The sequence below is a fragment of the Orcinus orca genome, chromosome 9 (genome assembly GCF_937001465.1).
Source record: "Orcinus orca chromosome 9, mOrcOrc1.1, whole genome shotgun sequence".
Lineage (NCBI taxonomy): Eukaryota > Metazoa > Chordata > Mammalia > Artiodactyla > Delphinidae > Orcinus > Orcinus orca.
Genome location: NC_064567.1, coordinates 3,452,891 through 3,477,597, shown reverse-complemented (window position 1 = coordinate 3,477,597; position 24,707 = coordinate 3,452,891). Strand labels below are relative to the sequence as shown.

The 24,707-nt window shown below is 43.2% G+C and overlaps 1 protein-coding gene and 1 long non-coding RNA gene across 6 annotated transcripts in view; both read left to right on the top strand.

Moving 5' to 3' along the window:
• DPP6 (dipeptidyl peptidase like 6) overlaps positions 1-24,707 on the top strand; it is a 1,028,806-nt gene that overhangs the window by 565,967 nt on the left and 438,132 nt on the right. The gene's annotated exons all lie outside the window — the stretch shown is intronic.
• LOC125965346 (uncharacterized) lies at positions 397-7,366 on the top strand. Its single transcript, XR_007479118.1, has 3 exons — positions 397-477; positions 1,405-1,516; positions 7,342-7,366. It is a non-coding gene; the product is annotated as an uncharacterized LOC125965346 (long non-coding RNA).

Genomic DNA, 24,707 nt, shown 5'->3' with positions numbered 1-24,707 from the left:
GCTGAGGGCCAGTCTCGCGTTGTCTCGAGCTGAGGGTCTGTCTCGCGTTAACTGTCTCGAGCTGAGGGCCCGTCTCGCGTTGTCTTGAGCTGAGGGCCAGTCTCGCGTTGTCTCGAGCTGAGGGTCTGTCTCGCGTTAACTGTCTCGAGGTGAGGGTCTCGAGGTGAGGGGCTGTCTCGCGTTAACTGTCTCGAGCTGAGGGTCTGTCTCGCGTTAACTGTCTCGAGCTGAGGGTCTGTCTCGCGTTTACTGTCTCGAGCTGAGGGTGTCTCCCGTGTTGTGTCTCGAGCTGAGGGTCTGTCCCGCGTTAAGTGTCTCGAGCTGAGCGTCCAGCGCTAATAGCCGCGCGGCCGCCCCACCTCTGTTACACTGGGTTCCAGGGCACCTGCAGGAACACAGCTCTGCCCTTAAGGAGCCGCGAGACCAGGAGGGAAGGGAGTGGAGGCCACCGATTTCTGACTCCACAACTGCTACAAGGTGAGGACGGACGCTGCAAGCGTCCAGGGAAGGCTTTCTGACCGAATCTTGAGAGGGTTTGGGACGGCTTCCTAGAGGTGTGAGCATCTAAGCCAAGGCTCAAAGGAGGGTTAGCAGGTGAGCGCGGCCAGGCCCGTGGTGACCGTCTCTGGCCAGCTCCGAGTGCCCATGGGAACAGCGTCTCGGCAGGATTTGTGGTCCGCCCGGAACTCAGGGCTTCCGCTTGTTTGTAGCACGTAGGTTCCTACCGCTTATCTTGTAGTAAGAGCTGAGGCAGCCCCCTCGTTGTCATGGCAGGAGGGCAGAATGTGCTCCTTCAGGTCCGTCCCCGCCTCTCGCATCCCAGCTGTCACAGCCCCCAGCGCTCGGGAGACTGCCCTTGGCGTTGGGATGCTCCGGGCTCTGCTCTTTACGCCCTTTTACGTGGGTCAGCAGCCCAACACTAACCACCTGTACCCTAGCGCACCACACTTTTCCTATCTTTCTTTGTCGCTATTTTTTCATTGCCCTTAGCACCATCTGACACCGGTAGGGAAGCTCCGTCCGGGCAGGAATTGCTTACTTTTGTATCCACTGTTATATACTCAGCACCTAGAAGAGGGCATGGCAGGCGGCCGCAACGCAAAAAATATTCACTGAATGGATGAATTGTAATGCTCAGTTATTCCCTACACCTTGTCCTGCTATATTTATCTTCTCAGGAGAGCTCTTTTCTGCCGTTGAAGACCATGGTAATCTGGGGATTCAATAGTTTCTGAATTAAGATGATCATCCAGATGCCTGGGAGCCCTTAAAAATGTCCAGGTCTCCCCCAAGACGCTGGGAGTTATTACTTCTGGAGGTGGGATCCGGGGGGGTTATTTTTGATTCAGATGACAATCCAGGCTTGGGAACCACGGTTTGAGTCTATCTTCCCTATTTGACAAGGGAGAGAGTGGGCTCAGAGACAGAAAACACCTTCCCTCACAGCAGCCAGCAGCCTTCTCTGCAACCTGGTCCACATCTAACACGAGCCTGGAGGGAGTCGTCCCCCCGACGGGTGAGTGGGGATGGAGTTTTGAGTAGGCTCTTGAGGGAAATGTAGGTTTGTGACTAGTAATGATAATGGAAAGTTGATTCCAGGTGAAGAAAACATACATCTGGTGCCATTTAAGTAGAGTTAAGATCATAGGACCTGGATAATTTAATATAGTTTTCCGTTTGTCAAAGGCTTTTGTCCTATTTCTTGGTGACGTGTTTGCTGCTCAAACATGCTCCCTACTGCCAGCGACCCAGCGACGTCCCGAGAGCCCATGTCAGTCCCGAGCACTTGCCTTCTCTCCAGGCGGTGGGCCCGCCAGCCTGTGAGCTGCTTTGAAAACTGTCCTTCATGTTGACGGATTATCGTCCCCATAGCGAGCACGCAGCCTCTATGGAGTTCACAGCACCCTCACCTGAAGTATCTAATTTATGTAGGAACGTCGATAAACTATTTAGGAAGGCATTCTTGCTGATTTCAGCAATTCCAGAGCAACTGGGGGAAAACAGAGGGAGGACTTTAAAAGTCGCGGGCAATGCTGGCTACTCACCCAGGGACCTCATACAGGGATAAGAGAAGGGGGCTAAATAGATGTGTTACTGCTTCCGCGGTGATCATACCTTGAAATTTAGAGGTTTCATTTTAGGGTGAAAACAATCGGTTAGAAATTAATAAAGTTGAGATGACTTCATCTACCCAGCATGGGCTTATGATTTCTAAAATGTTTTACTTAAATTCTCTTTCACTGCAGAGATCAGTGTTCTAATAATTTCATAAAGTAGCTTTCATTTCATTGTCTCTTTGCACTTGGCAATAAGCCTTTTGTGTCCTGAAATTAGTGTCAAACAATAATGTATTTTATACTATTTGGTGATTTATTTCAGCACCTAAATATTTAGAAAACTAAGAATTAGGGGGGATTTTTATTTTCAAAATTTTGAGCTAGATAATATTTTGAAGATATAGGACATAATATATTGGTTTTCCTTGTATTCTGACATTCCCAAAATATAATCGGCAAGTTCATTCTTAGACAAAATTCATTTAATTAAAATTCTCATGGTAATTTTCATATGTAGCAAATGAATTTTCTCTGAAAGGATTAAATATCTAAGCTTTGAAGCTGGATGGGTGATTATCACAAAAGCCAGATTAATACAATTTGACCGAATTTCTAGACAGTGACAGTGACATTATAAGTAGCCGCGTAAGAATGGCTTTTATTGAAAATATATATGTTTACAATGTATGACTCTAAAATAGTCTATTTTTTTTTTACTATATCCCCGAAGGTATGTTCAAACGCATACCTTCAGTGAGGACTTTTATCTTTAATCAGATGATGTTGGAGGCTTTCATTCCTTTATTCATCTATTTATTAATTCAGCAAACAATTTATTGAGCATCTACTATCTACCAGTTACTCTACAGTTACTTAGATCCAAGTTGGGAAGATAATAAATGAGTGAATATGTAGTATCAAGTAGAGATATAAAGAAAAATAGAGTAGGGGGTTAAAGCGTGACATCCATGGGAGATCAGTGTGGGTCTCTTACCTAAATTAGGGGAGGGTGGCCCTGAGATCACCTGGGTCCAGAGCGTGCTCACCAGTGTAAGGCTTTGTGTTTTATTTTGAGTGAAGATGGGAGGCATTGGATCAGAGAAGCCACAAGATCTGCCTGTGCTCAATAAATTGTAAAACTCCAGGCAACATAAGAGGGAATCATGTCCAAGGCGGGATGGAGCCTCAGAAGTCCCAGGAGCAAATACCCTGCAGGTGTGGGGCTGGGAGAAGCGGGAATCAGGGAACGGCTTCCTCTGTCCTTGGCCCCCATCCTCTCTGGGCTGCCGACCACCCCCTCTGCTTTCCCTTTAGAGCCTCCTATTTTTGACCTGCTAACCGCTGTACACACGGTCCCCCGTGACTCCTCCTGCCCTGGCCGGCCTGCCTGCCTCTCACCTCCTCACCTGCAGGGCCTGGAGGCAAACACACAGTCTGTCATTGATTTTCGTGCAACCAGAGATCGGTTCTGCGCTTTCTAAGTACATGACCTTCAACAGGTTGCTTTATGCCTCAGACTTAAGTGTCGTCATCTGTAAAATGGGGGCAAGAGGCCCACCCACCTCAATGGACAGATCAAGTGAGAAGATGCTGTAAAGCCGTTGGTGTGTGCTGACTGTGGGATTCTCTGTGAACGTTGCTACCGCCGTCGCGCTCCTGTATTTGCACCCGATTTCGTATGTGTGCTGTTGTTTTGTACGCAATATCACATGTATTGGTTCTGCTCTACCATAAAATTCTCAAGAGCAGGAGCTGGGGCTTAGAATTCCTGTATTTCACACAGAGCATTGGGCGGGCGGTGGAGCCCTCAGTTTTCCGCTGGCTGGTCAGCTGCTGTGTACCAGCCATCTCTATACCGGCCCCCTGTGCCCTCTCTGTCTGGTCCCTCCAGCCTGCACGGCCTCAGCATCACCTCCAGACTCATGCCTGATGAATGATGGCCCCTGTTCCAGACTCTTCCAGCCCCCTACTGGGTATTACTCATTATCAGCAGACACTTCCCAGACTCAAATTAAGTGCATCTCAAACCTTCCTCCTCTTACTGCCTATTTCTCCTGAATTCATCTTTCAGGGAGCACGACCTCCATTAATCTGTGTCAGTCAGGCAAGAAACCTCTAATTCTTCCCCTTCCCTCAGACTTTCCTTGTATCCCACCTGGAAAAACTCATCACCCCCCTGACCTGCCCCCTCCCCCAGGTAGTCACTGCCCCCCCCCCCCCCCCCCCGCATCCTCAGCCTGGGAATATTTATAAGCAAAGACGTCAGTTCTTAAAATTGGTGAGGGTGAAGGCTGGGTGCTGCAGAGGGCACGTTGGTGACTTGATTTAGGGGTTCTCTGAGTGAAGCACACATAGAGGCCACCTTGGCGTGACCAGGGTCGTAGTGGCCAGAGGAGCCAGCAGTGTCCCCCTTCATGACAGTGGTCCTCTCCGTATTGTTACTGAACATGAGTTCCTGTGCCCCATGCACAGTGAGGCCAGACAAACCGAAACGTTGGAGTTTCAGGCCATGCACGGAGATGGGTGACTCATGCCCAAAAAACCCCAAACTCCCTGAAGGGTTTCAGCAAAGCACTTTTAAAGGCAAGGTGAGGGAGGACCGTGGTTGGTTGTTGCAAACTTCTTGGTGTCAGAATCCTTTGTTCTTGTCCACATAGGTCAGGTCACATGTTTCTGTTAACCTCCAATAAAACAAATGTTATTCTCTGTTCTGCAGCTTTTAATCTCTGTATGAATGGACTCTTAAAGGTCAGAGCCCTGAGAATAGGCTATCATGTATATTTCAGGCTATAGGCAACATTGTTTTACAAAAGGTGCAGAGCCAGCATGACTAAGCATAGGAAAAGGAACACATCTAATATGGAGTCAGATTAGTTCTTCCCTGTTACAGTAACATTATATTCACAGGAGAAGGAAGCCTCGTTGTTTGTTAAAGCACTTGAGATGCCATATCAAAAAAGGAACTCTTTCAATAGGTATTCAGCTAAGAAGTAGATATCTGTAATTTAACTGAGCAAAACCCTCCATTGATTAACTTTTCTTTCCTTTGTTAACTCCACTTCTAAGAAGCAAGTGACCGTAAAGCAACCCATGTGAGCTATTTTGTGCAGATAGAGAGTGGATTTGCTGCCCTTCCTCACATTCTCTCTGGCTAGACTCGCATTCAGTGAGGGGTGGTCTTGGGCTCCAGGGAGGCAGTGAGGTCTTAGATGGATTTTGTTTGTTTGACTTCACTAAGGTAAAAGCTGGACCAATATAGGGAAACTTTCAATGGAAAATTAAACAGTGTTTCTTGTTAGTCCTCAGTTAATTAGAAAATTAAATTAACCACAAGCCTCATTCCCAGAGCTTTCTGGTTAATTGATGTGTTGCTGTATTCGGGTTAGAGAAGACCCCAGGAGGCACAGGGTTATAATTGTGTAGAATTAGAGGATGGAGGGACGAAGGAACCGCAGACAGTTTGCAAAGTTCCAAGGCCGCAAGTTCCATGGCGAAGGCATTGCTTTGTGAGAATTCAGGGCCAGAGTCTGAGTCCTCAGGGCAGGCCAGCTGTGGGTCAAGAGCTATTTAAAGGAGAACTCAGGAGGTGAAAGTGTTGCCTTCCACTCTTCATCAGAAGAAAATAAATCTAAAGCATAAACCCTAAATTAGAGTCATTTTGATGATTTTAATTTACATTTAAAATGTAAACGTTTTTCTTCTCTCAAATGTCTGCATTCTTCTATAGTCTCCTATAGAAGACTGTGTGAACTGGACTTATTTAGAAATGTACAGTGTGGAGAACTAGTCTAGACTCTTGAGGGGCCAAAAGTCTAAATGGCTGAGGGATTTAGGTGGGACATTTTCTGTCTTAAGATAGAGTTTTAACTGTCCCAATGGGAGAACCTCCACCAGGAAACAAATTACAATCTGAATGGTCCACACTGGGGCTTAAAGCTTATCGTGGAAACAATTAGAGTTTGTATGATAGCCCTTGCCTTGGAAGGTTCTAGTGCAAACTGACTCTGGTTTGTGGACCAAGTACTATTTATGACAATAAAAACACTTATAGGTTACTCAGGGGGAGTGTTTTGTCAATAAAGAGTTGCTTATAATTATCATCTAGTCTTTTCCATTTTTGTCCATGGGACTTGGGACTTGGGGCTGGGGCTGGGGCTGGGGAGCAGGTTGTGGGAAAGCTCTGGAATTGGATGGCACACAGGAAACTCTTGGCATTTTTGTTTCTCCTTTTGGACCCAATAACTCTAGGTTTTATATTCATTGCTCTTTAAAAAGTTCTCATAACCTTTAGGTGAGAATACACTCTGCTGAATTTTTAAAAATTGACCTGATTTGATTCTCCAGGCACTGAAATAATAGCACAAATGAAAGTAGTAATGGCTATGATTGTGTGTTCTTACTATATGCATGGTGCCCTGCTAAACAATCCATATGCATTATATTCTTAATACTCAGAACACCTTCTGTGCAGGAGTTATAAGTGTCCCCAGGTGAAGAACTGAGGCTCAAAGATGTTCAGTAACATGCTCAAGGTGACAAGCCAGCAAGGTCAGAATTGGGATTCAAACTCTATCATCTAACCCCCAGCCTGTACTGGTGACTGCAGTGCTAGGACCATAGAAGAGACCCTTGTGCCCAGACACTCCAGGGAGCTTCTTCTGCTTTGGGGCAAGGAAGGAAGAGACAGAGGGAAGGAAGGAAAGAAAATGTTCCTCTTTTCCCTGTAACTTCTGGGAGAAAAACCGATCATCTCGCACCTTCCTGGGCACAAAGGGATGCTGTCTGATGCTTATATTGGAGCAGGGATAAAAATGCAGCCCTTGGGCTTCCCTGGTGGCGCAGTGGTTGAGAGTCTGCCTGCCGATGCAGGGGACACGGGTTCGTGCCCCGGTCCGGGAAGATCCCCCATGCCGCGGAGTGGCTGGGCCCGTGAGCCATGGCCGCTGAGCCTGCGCGTCCGGAGCCTGTGCTCCGCAATGGGAGAGGCCACAACAGTGAGAGGCCTGCATACAGAAAAAAAAAAGAAAAAAAAAAAAAAATGCAGCCCTTGACGGATTGTAGTGACGAATAACTGACGTAATGTATACCAGAGCCTGGAGCATAAATAACCTTGATTTCCTAGATGTTCCTGACACAGTTTCCACTTGTCAGGAGAGGCAGGACATTATAATAAATGACTAAATGTGCAGGAAATATGGATGAGATGGGACCTACTTTTAGAATCATCTAATTATTTTAGAACAAAATGAAGCCACTTCTGATGACTTTTTCCTTGACTGTCTAGCAATGGGCATCAGCTGAACAGTGGTACAGTGGTCCCCAGAATGATGAGAAATGTGCATGCTGGCAGGTGTAGCCTTCATCTTATGGAAATGGTGATGGAGAGGACAATCTGCTGAGAAAGGAATAAAAGAACCACGTTTCGGTTTTATTCCTCATTAGAAAGGAGAATCTGCAAACTGATGGAAAATGATGTTTTCTTCCCCTGAAAAGTAATGTCTTTGTCATGAAGCTGCACCTGCATTATTGAATAAAATATTACCCAAGTTGTGTGCCATGTTATTTCCGTGGGAGAAATTATCAGTGAATGACCCATAATAAATCATATGCCATGGCTGCTGGCTGCTAATATCAAGATTAATGCTTTTCTGATGGGGAGGCTGCACACATTCTGATGGAAATGTTGATGTTGCCGTGTTTGGGATGAGTTCTAATATATTTGTTTACTTTTCAACACTCCTGAGATGCAGATGAAAAAGTCTGGCCAGCAGGTGTACAATATGTTCGTTCGCTTTGTGCCGTCTGTGCGGGGAGGAGAGCAGCAAAGGCATCTTTTCTAAGAAACACCCGTCTTTCTCCTGCTAGGTCCCCAGATCTTTCTGGGTCTCAGTGCCTTTGGCCAGTCTTTGAAATAGAACAGATTGGGGGGTGGGCAGTATTCATGTCAACTTAATCTTTCCCTGAATGTACATTTCTAGATTTATATACAACAATTGCAATGCTATAAAACGTATGGTAATTCTGGGCATGGCCACACTGTTAGTACCACCAGTGCCCTCTCCGTGGGCGTGTGTAATGTGTGAGGGTGAGAATTGAGGGTGATAACGGCCATGTATTGAGATGCTACGTTTGCACACCTGTGATCCGCCAGGAGGGCACCAGACACTTTATATGTGTAACTTCTCAATCTTCCCAATACCTCCATGAAGTTTTTAACCCCAGTTTAAAAACCTAGGAAACTGAGGTGCACATCATTTAAATAGCTTGCCTAAGATCTTTCAGCTAATTAGTAACAGAGCCTGGATCCAGTCCCAGGTGAATTCGACTCCAGAATTGGCATGCTAGACCGTCACACTGCCAGCCTGCTCTTAGAGATGCATTTGTACGTTGATGCTAGCATGGTGTCTCCTTTGATTTGTACTTCAAAGTGCCTTCGTGACCCGTCTGATCACCCTTGTATTTAGGCACCAGAATGATCCTATGAAGAAAATATTAATCTCTCTTCATATTTCTTGGTCCTTTCCACTTTATGATCATAATTTTTTCTCCATCTCAAGTGAATGGGCAGCCTGCATTTCTCTCATTCTCTCCTGATTCTGGTTATGCTGCTTTCATTTTGCAAAGTGAAACGCCCACAATAGGCAGAAAATTAGGTGCATCAGTGCATCTGAATGTCACTCATCTACCAGGGTATCAAATTCTGGTGTCACAGAGGCATAATTTTCTTGGGGGTAAATTACGTCTTGCAGACCTTGTTCATTTACCACTTCTGTCTCCTAAGTTCCCTTCCTAAACACAGAAAGACTTGGGTACACTGAAGGTCATTTTTACATGGCACATTTGATTGCGTAGGAAAACAAATTTAAAAAGTGCTCTCTTTAGAAGGAAAGATATTGTTTCTCCAGAGTAAAATTTTTCAACCCAATCCTGGAGAGGTCTTGTCTCTCAACAACCCTGCATTGATGTGAGCTGTGCAGTGGGGCTTTGTCAGTGAATAGTAGCTGCTTCAGTAATTAACAGTGAACAGAATATTTAAGTTGCAACCAACTCAAATAAATGGCAGTCGTTTCAGACATGTGCTAGGTGGGTGAGAACAAGGCACCAGTGATAATGAATCTTTGGATTCGGAAATTGAAGAGAAGCCATACTATTTCTGCAGTTGTCACCTTTCTTTTTCGTAGGAGGGGGAGGAGGAATCCTCTGTCCTGAGGAAAGTTACTTCCCAGGCACTAACGCCCATTGTGGCATTCTTTGTGTCATTGATTTTGTTTCAGCATAGCACTCATGTTCAAATGCAACCATGCGGTAAAATGGTCCCTGAATCAGACATCTCAGTTATTTCTCTAACACTTTCCTCATTTGGTTACAGTTCTGCTGATTAAGTCCTGTAATTTTTCAAGGTTCCATTATCATTTCTGTGAAATGAGGATAATCAGGTCTTCCCTATTAACTTCCCAGAATTGTTGGAAAGATGAAATGAAACTGTTCGGATATCAGAACTTGGAACTGCCCAAACTCAGCACCAGGTGTCAGTTTGTTTATACTTTGGCTGCGGACAAAATACTAAGGGATCATTCTGAGCGTTTCTCTTGAGGGCTTACTCTGGGCAAACGAGTGTGCTCGTCTAGTTGCAGAAAATGAAACAGCGAGTCTGTCTTTGCACACAAACAGCCCAGTAGCGGGTGATAGATAGGTGCTGAGGGGCGGGTCGATGCTCTGGGAGGCTTGGGATGGAGGGGTGGAAGCCATCAGATGCCGATGGCCTTCCGTTCTGCCAGGCTCTGGGGTGAGCCCTTCAAGTGGCATAAAGAAGGGCGGAGCTTCTGTCCAGGTGGGGGGTTGGGGTGTCTTGTGGACGAGGTTGGGTTCTAACTGGGCCTGGGATGCTAGACATAAGTTAGTAAGTCACTACATGCATGTGTTCCAATAGAAATATACTGTCAGTATAATACAATCCTGGGCTGGCCTAAAAGTTCGTTCTGGTTTTTCCATCTCACGGAAAAACCCAAACAAACTTTTTGGCCAATGTAATATATTATATAATATAATATATAATATAATATAATACAAATGAAAGGGCCTTCAAGAAAGAGAGAATGCCAAGGCCAAACACACAAAGAAGCATGGGCATGTTTGGATAAGGCTGAGGGGTGCAGCTTAGGGAGAGTGTAGGGTGTATACAGGAGTAGTGTAGAGTTTTGCTAGAAAAAGACATCCGGGGGGCTTGCAGGGGGCTAAGAATGTTGCTGAAACTTATCTGGAAGTGATGGGGAGTAAAGGAGGCCAGCAAGTGGCATGATTGTGTGGGGAGTACTTCCGATCGTGCTGTACTTGCCCTGGAAAAATCAAAGCCCAGTGCCCTCATTCGGGAAAATGCCATCTGGTTCTCCCTGGCCAAGGCAGAGTGAGGGAGGTTTGATGAAGAGAAGTATCAGAGGCACAGGTGGACGTCCCTTCCCGGAGGTGGAGTGGAGGTGTCTTGAAAGAGGGCATGACTCTGAGCAGTGTTGTAAGTGTAGGCAAGGCAGCCACATGGAATGGATGGTGAAGAGTAAATTCCAGCTTTGGGAGTGTGTGTGGAATGAATTTGGAGTGTGCTGAACCAAAGATTCTTGTAATTGCTGAAATTATGGGCCTGAATGAGATCATGTAGGAAAAGAACTTTGAAAGAGAAGAGGACAGAAAACAGACGGTCAGAGCCAGCAAAGGAAGGGGAGGTGGTCCGGCCATCCCACTCCCAGGGCAGATGAGAGTTTCAGCCACAAGGTGGCCAAGGAGAGTCAGAGGGGAAAAGCTGCTCAGATTTCACAGGTAGGAGCGTTGGGCTTCTGTTTGATCGAGATGTACTTGCAATGAGGTGTGATGCTCCAGATTTGAGGTTCAGTTTTGAGGCCTCCATTTCATCGAGCTTGATTCATTTCCTTCTGTGCCCTCCTGAGCATGTCTGTCTTCATGGCAAAGAGCTCCCTTAACTCTTGGCTCCTACATATTGATAGAACTCTGCTTGGAAAGAGATGCCCTCCTGAGTTGATGAGCAGCCAGGTGTCCAGTGCCACGTGCTTGAGGATGTGGGGTGGGGGGAGAGCTGGGGGTTAGCATGTCCCCGCTGGAGCTGCAGCACGGCTTGGGGGCCCCAGCAGGCCTGCTGCAAGGGAAGCTAGGCCAGCGCTAGATAAGTGGTAGAAGAAAGAGGGTTTTTACTTTGTGTTTATTGATTTATCTGAGTGGCCAAATAAATATTCATTTGGTCTCCTGTGGACTCTTTTACAAAATCAAAGTAGAAAAGAGAGGTTTCTCTAAAGGAACTCACTTCGTGCAGGTTTGTCTGTAAGTCTTCCAAGATCACATCACTAGGAGAATTTCTCCCCTTCACCAAATTCTACAGAAGGATGGGGATGCCTTAATTACAAGTATCTGCAGAAAGCAGGTTTCATCGACTCGTAGGCTATTGGAGCTGGAAAGGATTTTAGACGTCGTCTGGCACACTTGTTCAATTTAAAGATCAGGAAGCAAGCTCAGAGAGGGAAGTGACTGCCAGCCAGCCCTGCGTTTCCCATCAACTTGAGACATATGTGCTCAGGTGAGCGCACAGAGCCCCCTGGGTTAGGGAAGGTGACAAAGGATAAAGCTCTCAGGTGCCCCAAACATAAGCTCCTAGCACAGTCTGAGAGTCTTAATTTATCAGTATTTTTTATTGAAGTATAGTTGTTTTACAGTGTCGTGTTAATTTCTCCTGTACAGCAAAGTGAATCAGCTGTACATATACGTACATTCTTTTTTTTAATATTCTGAGTCTTAATGTATGTTTAATGATAATCACCTGCCAACATCCCAAGGATACTATATGCAGCCTGGTAATCACTATTCCTGGTTAGTATGCACAGACAAGGAGGCTGATTACACTGGAATGCTGAAGAAATGCACGACTAATCCTAACAACAACCACTCAAAAAACAAAAAAACACCAAACCAAAAAAACAAAAACAAAACCCTAATATTATGAGACTAGAAATTAGTATTGGGCAATTCATGTCCATGTATAGTGAGACTTTGTCACAACTGAACTTTGTAAATTTGGTTGATTAAAGTAGCCCGTTGATGACTTCCTTGAGCAAGTATTTATAACAGCCTCTGCATTTAGTAACGCAGTGCGCCAATGCATATTGATTATAAATGGCTGTAAATGGGATAATATTTACATATTATCATAATATTAATTGCTAAATTTTGTGAGGAAGTGAGTAGTAAGAATTCTGTGAACTTTCTCACATACCGTGTTGCTAGGAATATTGTCTTAAAAGCCCTCCAAGCATTTAGGAGATGTGTCTCTTTCTGAGTTCCTAGGACACAGTGTGCGGTGAGAGAAGAAGGGGTTAGGAAGAAAGGGTCACAACCTCTAAGGGAAATATGCATGTGCTACAGATGCACACATCAAGCTGCTATTTCCCACACACTCCATGGCTCCTCTCGAGCAAAGGAAGGGAAAGAAAATGAAATAAATAAATAACTAATTAAATAACTAAAATAAAATTAAAAAAATAGCCAGTTGAGTCTGGAGGTCTTCACAAGACACTTAACCCCTAATTGTCCCTGACAATCTGAGATCTAAAATACCGTCCTGAACTGGAAGTCTCTGGTCAGATTCTGAAAACATTTTCCCCCATGTATCAATATTTGTTATCCATTGCCACCTAACAGATTATCCCAAAGCTTAGCAAGCAACTTGAAAGGAGAGACGTGTCGTGTCTCCCAGGTTCTGAGGCTCATGAGTCCAGGCTCACTCACAAGGTTGGCTTCCCCCTGAGCGAGTGATCCAACAGTGTCTACGTAAAACAGAAGCCACGGTGTCTTTTATAATTTAATCTTGCAATTAGTATGCCATCTTTTGTTGGTATTCTGTTGCTCACACAAGCCAGGTACAATATGGGGAGACCATCACAGGTGCGAATTCCAGTAGGTGAGGGAACTGGGGACATCTTAGAGGCTGCTCGTCATACTCCTGTCCAACTACATTACTCCTTTCTTTGGAGCCATCCAGTGAGCCCTTTAATCCAATTTAAGTTTTCCATCGTATATGACATGGGTCTGGTTTAGAATAAAAAACCAACTATCAGCCACATGGGCAAGCAAGGAATCACACGTACCTACGCAAAATACATCTTCAGAGAGAGATACAGTTGCAGATAATTGTTTTGAAATAAAAACTTTCTATGTATTTGGTAAATATTTAGTTATTAATTGTATGACATTTTATGGTAGGAAAGAACCATGAATTTCTCTTGCTGCTAATTCAGTCCTTTCCTAACCTTACTGCTATTGTACTAGTTAAAAAGTATTTATTAAGCATTGACTATTATGTAAAATGTATTGCAAAGTTAATTCAAAGGTGGTACCCGTCACCCTCTTTGAAAACAATACTCCAAATTATACTGGGCATGATTCTAAGGAGAGGAAAAAATAGAGGATGCCTTAAAGAAGAAAAGGAGACATTTTTAAAATAATTACAATTTTGGAAACTAATATCCAGGATTTCATTGTTTAACTTCATTCAGTGCAACCCAACACTATTGACTAATGCGTCTTTTTGCTCTTGAGACACTCCAGAGGCAGGATCCTTACCCTCTCCACGAGGTCCTTTCTGCTGAACCCACACTTGCCTTCTAAAATCTGGGATTGAAGAGTCAGACTCAAAGATAGTTTACCAATACCATTATCGGAAAGGGAACAGGCTGGATGACAGGAAAGAGCCATCAGGAATAGTAGGAGAGATTTAGATGTGATGTAAGTGGAAAGAGTAGAAATTTTAAAGACACGCAAGTCTTGTTCAAATAACAACACTGGTTCTTTGGCTCAGGGGGTTGAGGCATTGCCCACGGTTGCAGGATTCTGGAGTTGTATTATGTCTAAAACAGTGGTACTAATAAGTATCAGGGTTTATAGGGTTGAGTCATATACACACCTGAAAACACCTTGTACTATCCGTGCATTAAGAGCATCATAAAAATGACCACCTTCCCTTTTCTTTGTTGTCGTAACAATGTTCATCCATAACTAGTTAATTGGACTTGGAGCTCATGGGTGATCCCTCTCATTGTATGCAGACAGAAACTGGAACTAAAGTCACTCCCAATCATAGCTCCATTCCTCCCCTGCAGCGGCAACTGAAGGCAGGAATTCAAAGAGATAATAACAGGTGATAGTAACAGCACGTATCACATAAATGACAGTAATGGGCAGAAGCCATGCAAGCCATGTGGGGACTTCCTGTGCTCAAATCAAGGGAAGGGATCGTAAAGCAAAGACCATCCATGTTGAACAAAGGCAAAAACATAGACTTTGCAAAGTTCCACACAGGAAATCAGAAAAGAAAAAAGAGGCTCTGGGAAATGTTAACAACAGATAGGAAAAAGGATCATGCCTTTGAGCTACAGGAGTGCTCAGAAGAAGAATCAATAAAATTACAAAGGCCAAATGTATAAAGAGCCTTGGATACGAACAGATGAACGGAAGAAAAAACATGAACTGCTGGTTAGTGAGAGTGCCAGCTCCCCAGTAATCAAGGAAATTCAAATGAAGACTGAAAGGAAATATTTTCCTTATAAAATCAGTAAATGTTTTAAAAACAGATCATTTCCAAATCTAGTAGTGACACAATAAAATGGGCACCCTCTCTTAACCCTTGGTGAGGCTGCAAAGTAGATGGATGTGTTCCAGAGAGGAAACTGCCTTAACCAGGCTCAGGTGCCTTGACCCAGAAATTTCACTTCTAGAAATTTATCCCAAGTAAATATTATCATGTAGGGAGCTGATGTGCAAAAATATGCACCAGTATGTTCATGGAAGCATTTTTTAGATAACAACTCAAAGGGAAGTCCATTCAAAATTGTATTTAAAAATAAGTTTAATAGTAATGGCAGACATTTATTTTGCACTTACGTGCCAGGCACTCTGCTTGTGTGTGTTTATATATGCATGTATGTATACGTACACGCACATGTCTGTTTATATATGTACACGTATGCATGTATTTTTAAGTGGACCCTTGAACAACTCTCATTTGAACTGCGCAGGTCCACTCACATGGATTTTTCCACTACGTAGTGCGTAGCAGCACTACGCGATCCGAGCTTGGTTGAGCTCATGGACACGGAGAACTGACTCATAGTTATATTCGGATTGTCAACTGCCTGAGGGGAAGGTTGGCGACCCCCTGCATTCTTCAAGGGTCAGCTGTATTCATCTGTGTGTGTTCATACGTGTTCTCATTTAATTTTCAGAACTAACCTGATAACGTAGGTTATTCTTGCATTCTTCTTCAAGGGTCAGCTGTATTCATCTGTGTGTGTTCATACGTGTTCTCATTTAATTTTCAGAACTAACCTGATAACGTAGGAGCCATTGTTCTCCAGTTTATAGATGTGGAGACTGAATCAGAGAATTCAGTAGCCCACCCAAGGTCACGCACCCGTTGAATTTCATAGCTCTTACCCCAGCTCCATTGAAAAAGCAGACAACGTTAAGTAGAAGCCCGTAACTTGCTTTTGGATAAGTGTTGCCCCAACTCAGTAAAGATGTCAAGTTTTAAATAACACTTTGTGAAGCGTATGTGACAGGTTCTTGCTTGCTTTTGCTTCTAGCTACAGATGAAAATAAAAATATTTTCTTTGTTAATATAAAAGTATTATGAATTCCTTTAGGAGGTACCTTTCCCCCTTGTTTGCCATCTCTTAAAAAAACAGCAATGTTTTCTAAGCTGAGAAAGGAATATATTAAATGCACATTGCAATGTGGGAGTTAGGTGATGTGAGGCAGAAGTGGTCCCCGCTTGGGTTTTGCAGGCTTGGTTTAATTGTGCGACGTCTGAGCGGAGCTGGGCAGACTGAGGGCGTGGGCAGCAGGGCTCACGAGGGTGGGCGGAGCAGGGAGCCTGAATGGGTTCTGGGCAGCAGGACGTGGGGGACACACAGTGACCCTGGGATCCACACGCTGGCTTTGCATGACTCAGTTCACCTTTCCTACTTGTCAAAATGAACATGAAAATGTTTCCCTTTACCTGCTGGAGAACTTCTGGAAGGTAATGTGAAGATTTGTGCTTGGTGAATGAGCTCATATTCCTGCACACAAAGGAACTCAGTAGATTAAGGAAGCCTTTGATGAAGATTGCTACACAGAAGGAAGAAATATTTGAAATATGATGCATAATGTGAAGTTAACTTAGCTACTGGGTTTTCTAAGAAATAAGTGCAAATAAATCTTATATTAATACTGAGTAGAGGGAAACCAGAGGCCTGCGGTGAAGTCTGCTCAGTACACGGAAGCCCATGGAGAAGACTCTGGCTGAACGTCACATGTTGTTGGACTAGGTATTCTCACACTTCTGAAAAAGGAAACTAGAAGCTCACCAGTCAACCATTATATTTACATTTTGAAAAGATAAGTCTACAGTGTCATTTCCATAAGGTCTTAAAGACAGATCAACATTTTCTTTTATTAACCACATTTCACAGGTTTGTTGTGATTTGTAGGCCAGTCTTTTCTTCAGTTATTTCACAGTTTCACAACTCTGAGAGCTGGCTCTATCAATGAACCTGTGGGGACGAGGAAGTGTGGACAGTAGACACACACACACATAGACACAGACACACACATAGACACACACACATAGACACACAGACACACACACATAGACACAGACACACATAGATACACACAGACACACATACATAGACATACACACGTAGACACAGACACACATAGATACAGACACACACATAGACATGCACACATACATAGGCTCCACAGACACACATAGACACACACACATAGACACACAGACACACACATAGACACACACAGATACACACACACAGACATACACACATAGACACAGACACACGTAGATACAGACACACACATAGACATGCACACACACATAGGCTCCACAGACACATAGACACACACACAGACACACACACACATAGACACACACACATAGACACACACACAGATACACACACACATAGACATACACACATAGACACAGACACACGTAGATACAGACACACACATAGACATGCACACACACATAGGCTCCACAGACACACACACTCACACACACACTTTGGCTTGACATTGAACACTAGCTGTTCAACCAGACAGCCCCCTGAGGGTCACAGATCAGCCTTAGACCTCTAGGCCAGTGGTTCCCAAAGTGTGGGCTTCAGACCAGCACCGTCAGCATCACTGGGGATGTCGTTAGAAAAGTGAATTCTCAGGTCCTGTCCCAGACCTATTGGGTCAATTAGGGGATTGTTATCCCTGAGTGCCTTTTCACAACATGCTTCTGTTTGAGCTCAGGGCAGTCAGAGAAAGAGCAAGATGGATGTCGGGATCGAGAGTATAGAACACCTGATATGGCTTCTTCAGGCCATGAGAACATGTCTGTTCCTGGGAAAAAGAAGGAATTGTGTAAACGCAGCGCATCTGTGCACCCCTCATCAGTGTCACATGACTGTCTACTAAAGGCTCAGGCTAACATCACCTTTCCTGTCTGTGCACAAATCAGCCATTCTTATCCTAGCCCTTCTTCTTTGAGACGAACTCAAATCCTGAGTCTTTATCTGATGTCATACGTCCCATTAATTTTCTCTACTCCACGCAGATGACAAACTCCGTATAGCAGGCACCATCTCAGGCCTCTGCTGCCAACCTTCTCCTCCAACTAGAATTCCTACCCACATTTAAATTTCCAATTTAAGTTAAGATCCTTTGAGATTTCTCCAAGGGTTCCCTTTTCCAAATGGCATATAACTCTTCTTTTCTACTGCATTTATTTGGTCCATCACTTGTCATTTTTTAAAAAATAATTTTATGTGTGTTACATCTTGACTGCCTCAGTCTGATTGATAAAAGTTTCAAAGAGGAAGACTCACATCTAACATGTCTTTGTATCATTTCAGTGTCCAGCCAAGTGCCTACAAGTAATCATTTATGGTGTTTATTTTGACGCCCTGGAAGTAAATATAACTTTTCCTCACCATGATTTTTCCAGGATGTAATTAAGTATATTCATTCTTGGTCCCTCTCTGCTCTCTGCATATCCTTGGCACTGCTTCTCTAACAAGAGGCCACAGTTGGGTGGCTCATGGGAGGTGTTTTTGCTTTGGTGCCTTCATGGTTGGTTTTCCTTTTGAACCTGCATTTAAAAGTTGGGAAACTTCATGCACAAAGTAAAACTTATGGCTTCCTTTGAGATAAAAGAAGATGTAGAGCCTACATCTTCATTCCCACAGGAGTTGATTACTGGTTATGCCCCTCTGAGGAGGGTGTGAATTCCAGGGTTTCAGAGTCCCCAGTACTTCCTGTACTGTGTGCATTTTGGGAACTGAGTACCTGTTAGTCATCACAGGTACACCAGTGACTTTCTTAGGTTGGAGACAGTTCTCTGTAAGAGTGCCTGGCTTGTACTGTTGGCTCTGCACCTTACCAGCTGTATCTCAGCAACCTGGCACAAGGTATTTAACCTCTGTCTCTGCTTCCCTTCTGTGAATTGGGGATAGTAGTGGTACCTAACTCATAGGTTGTGAGGATTCAATGCATTAATATATTTAAAATACTTCAAACAAGCCTGGCACATACTGAGCACTCAGGAAGTGTTTGTTTGATGTTACTGTCATTGTTCTTAGGGCCAGTGTTGACAGCAGTAATAGTAATAATATTTAGCAGTGTTTCTCTTCTAAGTAGAAAAACAAAAGATGGGTCACGAAAGTCATGTTCTTTGCCCATCTTTCAGTAAAAATGAGACAAAGCACATTTCTTTTTAAAAGTAAAGGATTTTCCTGTACATTTAATGTGAGGTACAGTATTCGGTGTGAAGGGGGCTAAAAGCCAGTTTCACCAATTACCTGCTTTGGTCTTTGTTAGATCAAAGCTGGAAAAGCAGGTTGGTTTCTTATTTCCTTGAGCCAAATGCTACTATTTGGTTTGTGTGGTTTGGTTTTTTTTTGTTGTTGTTGTTGTTTCTTTTTTTGAAGGACTGGAGAGCACTCACTGGTCTTGAACCACTCTCGAAAAGGTGGTTGAACCATGATTCATTCGAAGGAACTGCTGAGCTAGAGCCAGCCCTGGGTTTGTTTGTTTGATCTTTCTTAATGTAATCTTTTTTTTTATCTGGGGATAATTTTAGGTTTTCAGAAAGTTGGCAGAGATGGTACGGAGAGTTCTTGTGTACCCCTCCCCCAGTGTCCACATTGGTAACAGCTTACTTTTCCATGCACATTAGTCAAAACTGAGAAACTGAGATTGGTGAGTTACGTTAATTAAACTCCAGACTTTACTTGGATTTCACCAGCTTTTCCCCTGATGCCCTCTTTTTTGTTCCAGGATCCAGTCCTGAACCACATTGCATTTGGCTGTGATGTCTCCCCAGCGTTCTCTGATCTGTGACTGTTTCTCACTTTTCCCTTGTTTTTCCTGACCTTGAGTCATTTATTTATATCAGTACTGTTATAGGCTAAATCATTGCTCAGATTGTCCCAGCCTTGGCCACTGGGAGCTCTTTCAGGTTGGTCCCTGTGTTTCTTTGACATGTCCCATACTTTGGATATTTGAGCACTTCTGTTCTGATACCACGAGATAAGCCAGGCTCATCATGTATTTTCCTTACCCTGGCCCTAGAAGCAGCCATTTCCCCCAAAGAATGCAGTTTCCTTTTATTTTAAAGTGGCATCTAGAAACCAAGATCTGTGGTACCAGGTTTTGATTCTTGACCTGTGGCAGCAGCTGGTTCTGGTTCTGGTTCTGGTTCTGGAGTAATACTATCTAAAGCCCGGACTCATGCCTGACAAACCATTTCTCTATGTGGGACACATGTCACTCTCCAAGGTACTGATCATGAAAGGCTCTCCTTGTGCTGGGGAAGAGAGAAAAACATGTAAGAATATCACATTTCAGCACAGTTACAGTCATTCTCTGTTCACATTTGTGAAGCTAATAAAGGAAAGAAGCTATATAACTTGGGTGAAATAAATTCAGAATCTTAGAGTTTAATGAGTAGTACCTGTATCTTTGCAAATCCATCCCTTGAAGAGGACAAGAGAGCCTCTTTAAAGAGAAAATATGAGGCACTGTCCAAAATGTTATGTGAACAAAGATCACATGATTTCAGATTTGCCTAACACCATGTCTTAGTGATGACAATTCAGGAGGAAATGTGCTTAAGCTGTGGCTTGAAGGGTTGAGTTAAGATGGGTGCATTTCGTGACAGGTAAGATTAGTGGATTCCGGAGAAAGCAGTAATGAGGTTTACAGAATTTTCTTCTAACTCTACTAATAAACAGGTGCAGGCTGGCTTAAATGTCTACTTGGATTAAAATGTTTCAGATTCAGTACTTCATTGGATATAAATGCTTCCCCCCCCCCATCACTGAAGCATACAAGATCTTAAAATTCTTCTTGTTCTGTGCACATGTGTTTGATGGTACATATCTTTGGTTAACCAGTATTGTGATATACTGTGTCTTCCTAGTATGTTGATCTCTGGAGAGAGAGGTAAGAGGCAGTGCTGGTTGGAATTAAATAACCAGACATTATTTTTCACTTAAGGATCTTTAATCAATGGATGTTAAGAGCAAATTGGATTCTGCATTATTACTGCAGTGGATTTTTTATTTTTACTGGTAATAAGCATTAAAGTCCCTTAGTGTGAGCTAGTTTGTTTCTTTCCTTTTAAAAAATTAAGTTTGGTGTTTTTCCACAGAGCCTGATTCATTTGCTAGACTTAAAAAGCATTTAAAAACATTGTTTAACATATGGGAAAACACACTGTCACAATTCTATCTTTTTATAAAGAAGTAAGTGCACATTTGGTTCCCTGAGAAAATGTGAACTTTTATAGTTAACTCTTAGGAATGAAGAAATATGTGTCCACAAGAATTGCCTGAAGTAGTTTTGACCTGAGAATATCTTCTGCCCCAATCCTGTGAAAAATTCCCATCAAATCAGACACTTTTAGGACTGGATAGATCCTTGAATGGTCCTCTACCTTTAGTGAAACCACTCCTAGGTAACCTTTGTAAAGAGAACACTCGTTGATGTTCAGCAGAAATGTCACAGAGATGGACCTGTGATAACATCCTTAAAGTCCCTGTCTTTGAAGACAGTCACACTGGGGGTTAGGGCTTCAACATGAATTTGGGGGGGACACAATTCAGTCCATAATCATGGATTTTCAGTTTCCTCAGTAAAAGCTTTATCCCCCAATTTCCAGCAGCTCCAGAGAAAGAGAAGCAACATTGTTTTACATAAGAAATTTTTTGGAGCTCTGCATTTCTGTACTCCACTGACTCAGTGCTGCCTAATCAGGATGACTTTATTTCCCCGCTTGTTGGCTTTACTTGATTCTCTCCTGGTTTCTGCCCTGCCAAGGGTGCTTGTCTGAGCAGATGAAGCATCCCACATGCTCACAGGGGTAGCCTGCTTGGCACTCCTGATGTGCTCTCTGCCCTAAAGCCTTAGGTAACTTGGTCCAGTGTCTCACAGATCCTCATTATAAACACCTTCCTAATCTGAGTCCTCTGGTTGCCATTTTAGAATGTTCCAAGTGGAGTCTGAGAAACAGCGGCATCACCTGAAAGTTTATTAGAAATGCGGACTCTCCAGCCCCACCCATACCTCCCGAATATTAACATTCCTCATTAATATTAATGTAATGAATCCTCATGAGTATTAAGATTCCCCATGAATATTAAAGTTTGAGAAACACTGCTCTAGATTGGTTCTTGATATGAATTAAAAATGACTACGCATAGCACAGGGAGATCAGCTCGGTGCTTTGTGACCACCTGGAGGGGTGGGATAGGGAGGGTGGGAGGGAGGGAAATGCAAGAGGAAAGAGATATGGGAACATATGTATATGTATAACTGATTCACTTTGTTATAAAGCAGAAACTAACACACCATTGTAAAGCAATTATACTCCAATAAAGATGTTAAAAAAAGAGTAGGGAAATCGTGATGATATAAAGAGACATAAAAGACATAAAAAGAAAAGGCTATCCAAAGCCGAAGCATTGTTTCACTATAATGAGTCAACACGTTGAATAAAAATTTCTAAGAAACAAACCAAAAAAAGCCAGCTACCCACCCCAACTTCCAGCCACTTGAGCTATAGTTAAATTCCCCTTCACTCTCTTGTACTTTGCTTAAGTAAACCTAGTCACCCCAGCTTTTCCTCAGGGAACTCATTTCCCTAAACAGTGTATCTGATGTTTCTGTACCTACTTGCAGAATTATTCAGTTATTCAGAGATCACAGATATGTTTCTATGCAACCTGTTGCATATTGCAGGAATCTTTTTGATAGTAAGGTAATCTCTGGTGAATCACAAGGTTGAAATACAAAGATAGCAAGGTAGCTAATAGTCATTGGTTTGGGAAGTTTTTGTTCACCGTCACCACCTTTTATTCAGGTACCATTTTGATTTTCTACAGAAAAAAATAGGGGATAGTGTTTGAATCCATTCACCTGAAGCCACAATGTAAGTAATTTTAGTTCTGGATATTTATTTTGTATTAAATACACAAAGGGTTTTATAAATCTGTGTTTCAGATAGTAATCCCTTCTCTGTTTAGTTTTTCTCATTGTTTATCGTTGGGTTTTAGATGTATGAATAAGGTGATGTGAGTCAAATGCTTTCCTTGCAACTGCTTGAAAAATTCAATAACCAATTATTTAGAATAATTGAAAATTAAGTGAAAATCAAAATGAGTATGAAGTTTTTTCCCCCACCAATAATGCATGCTCATCTCTATTCCCCCAAATAAAAATTGCCTGCTTTCTCATAAAAAGTAATGATCTAACAATCACAAAATGCTTTGCAGAACATGTTCTTTCAGCATTAGTGCCGTATAGAATTTTTTTGAAAGACACCAGTGAGAATAAATGAAGCATACAATTTGTAAATTGCCTGGATTTTTGAAGCCATTGTGCTTCAAAAGCCATCATTTCCATTGAGAGGAAAACGGTTCTGGTACCTGACGTCTTCAGACTGCATAGTGTTATAGCATCTCGTGACTTTTGCCAAAGAGCCACTTTAAAACTCTGCCTTTTGATTTGCCACCATTAATATTGGCTTCATAATTTCGACTAATGTGAACTTTGCTCAGGACTGTTACTGCTCAGACTACCAAAATTCAGATACACCTGAAAGAAATAGAATGAAGAGCTTTTCTGTCAGAAAGAAATGCTTTTCAACCTTTGAGTTTCCTCTTCCATGCTGGTTATGTGGTATAATTTAATTAAAAATAAAAAGGAAACTTTTCTTTGTAAGATACGTAGTTTGGATCAGTCTTCTCAAAGCCTCCCTTTACTTAATCATCTTTATAAACCCTTTAATGGTTCTCAGTTTCCTGTAAGATAAAATAGAAATTTCCCATCGTGAAATTCAAAGCATCTTCAGCTGAACTCCATCTCCCCTAACACTTCTTTCCACCGTCTGTCTCTGCTCCTCTTTACAGATACCCTGCTGCCAATAACCTACAAGGTATATACCAGGCCTGACTCAGTCATTCCTCAGAGCCTGGATTAGTTAGTTATCTATTGCTGCAAAACAAATCACCCCTAAACTTGATGGCTTAACACAACATTAGTCCTTTATTATTGCTTGTATTTTCTATGGGTCAGGAAATTTGGTATGAATGGAAAATGTATGCAGTGTTGCTAAGTTTTCTGGGAAACTTGTTTGATATTGCAAATTCTCTCGATTGTGAGATCTGAGGCACAAATGTAGATGGGAGACTAACGTGACATTAGCTTGGCTACTTGGTCTGACCTGACTCTTCTGAGGTTGCAGGCAGATGTTTGCCAGGGCAGGGCTGGGCTGGGCTGGGCTGGGCTGGGGCTGGAGGACCCACTCCTGGCTCACTCGCATGGCCGGCAAGTTAGTACTGGCTGTTGTCTGGAAGACTCAGTTCCTCTCTCCACAGGGCTGCTTGGGAGTCTCATGGCAGGGTGGCCTCTTCCATACGAAACGATCTAAAAGGCCAAGGTGGTCGCTGTGATGGCTTTTATAACCCAGCCTCAGAGGCTAAATGCTGTCATTTCCACCATTTTCTATAGGCCACACGTAGCCAGTGCAGATTTAATTTGGAAGGGGAAACCCACCACGGAGCGAATAACAAGAGTGTGGATTGCAAGGGCTGTCTTGGAGGCTGGCTGCCTCAGAGCCTTTTCTCACACCAGCAGTGCTCGTCCCATCCCACCTCTCCATTCTTCCTCCCATGCACAGGAAAACCCCTCTGCCCCTGTGGACCTTCCTGACCCACCCTAGATGGAATGAAACCCCTTAGCACGTATTATTACCTTTACCAATCAGGCAGTGTATGCGGTCTGTGCACGTAGAAGTTATACCCACGTAAATCATTCAAGGACAAGGTTCTAACTCTTAGAACACACTTCATGTGGTAGATTTCTTAATGTTCATTACTCAGAATTAAGAAGGTAAATCTGCGTAGAATATATTCAAAACCTCCATCGATCTTTGTCTTTGGCTGAAGTTAATTTGCATGCCTCAGGCATGCTCAGATTTGTTGTGAATGGAAAGTGTAGGCAACATGGCCGAGTTTTCTGGAAAGCTGGTCTGATATTGCAAAT